The sequence below is a fragment of the Bombus bifarius genome, unplaced genomic scaffold, assembly GCF_011952205.1.
Source record: "Bombus bifarius isolate JDL3187 unplaced genomic scaffold, Bbif_JDL3187 scf7180000010252, whole genome shotgun sequence".
Classification (NCBI taxonomy): Eukaryota; Metazoa; Arthropoda; class Insecta; order Hymenoptera; family Apidae; genus Bombus; species Bombus bifarius.
The window spans coordinates 1,800,459-1,805,388 of NW_022885576.1; the positions used below are offsets into that span (position 1 = coordinate 1,800,459).

Below are 4,930 nucleotides of genomic sequence, written 5' to 3' on the forward strand. Positions count from 1 at the left end.
TGTAAATCCAATATTATATCGAAATAAAAGAAGAAGAAGCAAAAATCAGATGAAAAGGGGAAAGAACGAAATGTATAAAAAATAAAGATTGGTGAAAGTTACGATATGAAGGAAAAATAATTCAGCGATAATTAAGAACTTTGGGATAAAGCGAATTAAGAACTTCGGGATAAAGTGAATTAAGAACTTCAACTGGTCGCAAGAAATCGTACTGCTGCATTTATTTTCGTTCGACTAGTTCATAGATTTTCATTACAAACTCGTATACTAGCTCAATACGCCTTTACATTCGATTTCAGTGGAGAAGCACGGTAGAAGATTCAAACGTAATTTTCACTCCATGGAATGGAGATCTCGTAAACATGACAGACTGAGGTATACTCCAGATTGCAGCGTCCTTGGGCGCCACGGAAACTTCGCATACCTTACGTTCCATCCAATGCTCCATCGTCCCTTGAATGACGCTTAACGAAGCTGAATAGCTTATGGCCAGCAATATACACCGGTCGACGACCCAATCGTTCCGGAAAAAGATCAACGTGTTCATCGCCTTCGACGAGAACACAGGACTTTGTATCGACTATCAATTGTTCGATCGCGCGATAAAGCTAAGGATCCACTGAAGATTTAAACTATGCTACGTATAAAAATACAATTTGCTTCGATATACAGATATATAATAGCCACTGTATATAGTAGCAGGTAAAAAGAAAGTTTAAAGTTGCTAAATAATTTATTTGTGTACATGCACGTATTGGTAATTTTTGTATTGGATATTTTTCACCACGTTACTGACATCATCCAACAGACCTCACAAAGGACATAACCTAACAAACAAACACTCACCTCACTAAAGAAATCAATCAAATTCGAAGATGGTATCTCACTGGGGGTAGCCATCCACGTGTTATATTATTATACCACTAAGCTATAATATTCTACCAAATGTCCTACTGGGCAAATTGTAAAATCTAAATAAATAAATAAAAACAAAAAAAAATTTTACTGACATACGTATTCTGGAGTATATCTTATAGTTTTTCACTGTCCTTGCCAAATAAGAGACTCGTCCAGAAAATATTACCTGTTTATGTATAGAAGCTATTTAAAACGATGGAATGTACTTATAGAAGGTCACCTAGCTTCATTTAGATGAAGATAAAAGGACATCGGGGTCTTTCTTTTGGAATTTTTGGGAAGATCCCCAATACTTTAGTCTAGACTATTTATTATAGCTGTACTTAAATAATAAAACTCAGAAGTAATTGTTTATGATTCAATACGATTATATTTGCCCGAGATTTGTGACAGTGGGCTTGGGTTCGAGGTGATACAACTGGTTGCTGAACGTAGCCACTGTCACGGGATGGACGTTTTTACCTAACAGAGGTATGGAGTAGTTGTATAGTTCTCCTTAAAAATAATATAGTTGTAGCGGCACACGGACTCGAGAACAAATCAAGCCACGTGTGGTTTTGCCTCAGAAGTGCCAATATTAAGAGACACACGTTGTATAATCAAACTCTGAGCAGAAGCAATGTCGCTGCTACGCAGGATTGCAATACCGAAAATTCATTTGCCTACTTTTAACGGCGCCATCGAGGATTGGCATTACTTTTACGACTTCTTCTCATCCATAATAGATCAAAACGAACGACTGACACCGGTACAAAAATTCCATTACCTCCGATCATGCTTGACTGGAAAGGCCGCGCGAAGCATCCGGTCGTTAAAAACCACACATTTCAATTATTCAATCGCTATTGACATTCTTAAGGAAACATTTGGCTGCCACGGTCTAGTCTGTATGCGCCACTGGCACTTGATTTCCAAGTATCCGAAAATAACCAAGGAAACACCCGAAGCCGTAGATGATTTTATCGAAACGGTCAAGGTGAATCTCCGGGCGCTAGAAAAATTAGGCGAACCTATCACATCAAATATCGTCCTCATCGAGCTGATCATATCAAAGTTACCGTCGTCCACCATTCGCGACTGGTGCTGCACCTTACCCGACAAAGAAGTGCCCCCTTATACACATCTGATAGACTTTCTTAGAGCACGGACGAACTACATCAATTTCACATGAAAGCAGACGAAAGGGACGTTCTAGCAATGTCCCCGTCAACAACAATACGCGCCACGAGGATACGCATTTATCACATCCCAGGCGGCGTCAACCTGCCCCACTTGCCAAGGATCACATCCCATCTGGATGTGTGACATCTTCGAAACCAAATCCCTTCGCGAGCGCCTTCGAGAGGTCAAACTAGTATCCGTATGCATCAACTGCCTCCGGAAGGGACATACAGCGCGAGAATGCCACTCCGGGTCATGTCGGGCGTGCGGAGAGCGACATCATACGATGTTGCACAGGGCAAAACACCACTCAGAGTCTCGTTGCAGCACGCCCAGTCCAAAATCCTCTCCATCAAACAATCGATCCACAACACCTTCCTTGCCACCCTATTCATCACCAACTCGCCACAGAAGACACACAACAAACCACAGATCGGAGACATCGCGAACAGCCTCATCTCCAAGCCCCTCTTCCAGCGACAGACGAACACATGACCAATGACGCCAACAATCAACGAATCCGCTGACGACCGAACATACTAGACCAGTAACATCCAAATCATTATCCAATGATATAGTCATCACTGCGCAAAGCAACATTTTGAATGATAAACGTCAACCAATAAGTTGTCGAGCACTGCTCGACACCAGATCCAGTGTAACGTCAATTCACATCAGAGACCAGGCTACACACCGCGAACAGGATGGCACCCAGATGTCTGCACATCCTTGGCGCGTACCCTCAATAGTCTTAAGTACCCACCAGGGGTCTTGGAATTTTCATAGTTAAGGTCCTTCGGACCAAGCGAGTATCTCTTATCTTAGATCCCCTTTTACGTTTATTGTTTACCACGTGTTAACATGGGAAGTTGGTTTTCCTCACATCTGGTATGTTCCGTTAGCAACTTTCTCACGAGGGCGGCTACAATCCTTCCTGGTCCACCAACCGTCTTATTATCCAATCGGAGACGGTGTCTATCACTTCCTTAACCAAAATTGTCATCAACAAATCCGATAGTCCCGTGTCCTTAGACATACCCACCCCTAGCCTTCCTCAGACACAGTATCGTCAGTAAGACTTACTTATTCTGTATCCTTAGAATAGTCAACATATCCTTATGGGTCTCTACCCTTATAACAGTCGCGTACTTAACGTATCAGTGTAACTAAGTCTTACATAACGTGATTGGAGTGAATTGTGATTTATGTTAATTCAGTGTGTTAATTACATTGTGATTGCTGAATTCATAATAAAGTTTAATTAAAACAAAATTAATAGTTGTGTTACGACTCAGCTATTTTATTTCATCAATCAACCCTTAAGTTTACGAGACACCAGCATGAATTTCATTACCGAAAAATTGGCGAAATCACTTGAAATAAAGCAAAGCAAATGTTCGGTCCCAATTGGAGCTCTAGACACCTTGACGATGACTTCTAAGTGATACATCATGGCCACGATCACTTCCACTGACGGCGCATACGAACGAGCATTAACGTTCCTGGTCGGTTATCCCGACCATTTCAACCTTAATTCCAAACGAACCCATCAATCGTTCGACTCTTGAGATACCCAGAAATCTCAAATTGGCCGATCCACGATTTCATTTACCAGCCCCGATCGATATCCTACTAAGCTCAGGTTCAACACTCGTCTCGATGTGTGTTGGACAAATCAACCTAACTCAACCTAACGCAGCCGGAACTACGTCTGCAAAAAACGCGATTCGGTCGGATAATCGGGGGGAGTCCAACTTCTCAAACCGCGACAGACACATTTCACGCATCCACGACGGCTCTGCAAGCAGACCTCGTGCGGTTCTGGGAAATCGATGAAGGACCCCCGATCAAACACATCTCAGAGGCAGATCGACAATGCGAAGAACACTTCCAAGCCCACATCCGACGCACCAGCGAAGGACGATACATTGTCGCCCTACCATTCAACGACCAGCTTCAATCACTCGGTTCCTCCAAAACGATGGCGATTAAACGACTCGCCTCTCTCAACCGCCGATTCCAGCACGACAGACGCTTCAAAACGGAATATCGAACGGTATTACAGGAGTACCTGGCATTGGGACACATGACGAAGGTCAACACCAAACACTTCGACGATAACGGATACTACTTACCGCATCAAGGCATCAAGTCAAACCGCCAAACTCCGTGTAGTCTTCGATGGATCGGCACCAAGCACCACCGGAATCTCCCTAAATGACACACTTCATACAGGACCCAAGCTACAGGAAGATTTACGTTGCATACTCGTAAGATTCCGCTCTCATCAATATGTACTCACTGGCGACATCGAAAAAATGTATCGGCAATTCTTCGTACGACCAGAGGACCGAAAATATCACGAGGCATAATGCGCATATCAGAGAAAGGTATTGTCGCGCTGTTTCCCTTCGCTTTTCGCGCGTCCTTCGGAGGACGTAGTTTCCAATTTCAAAAAATCATTGTCTCCTTTCTCCGCGGTGTCGCGTGCCTGTGGCCGTAAAGGAAATTCAATCGGTGGAAATTACACACTTCGGATTGCGTTAGATCGATACCGCTATGAGCAATGATAAACGGAGTATCGCTGTTTTTAATGGAATTTCTATTTATGTTATTGTGGTTTGGCAGCTTGGTTGTAATATGGATAGAGGTTTGTTCTATTATGAATTATTTTGTATTGGATTTTATAAAAGTTTGTTTGTGTTATTTGTTAGATGGTTAAACACTTAAGTGGTCAGTCTGTGAGAGTTACGAGTTTATTTGAGACACGTACTTTGCCCAACCTGTGATAGTCACGAATTGTCTTACTGTTACATGGACAAATTACTTTACAAATTTCGCACGTTTTTTG

The 4,930-nt window shown here is 42.6% G+C and overlaps 1 pseudogene; it reads left to right on the forward strand.

Annotated features, from left to right (window-relative positions):
- The first annotated feature begins 1,537 nt into the window (after window positions 1-1,537).
- On the forward strand, window positions 1,538-4,300 carry LOC117216186 (annotated as a pseudogene).
- Window positions 4,301-4,930: the final 630 nt, after the last annotated feature.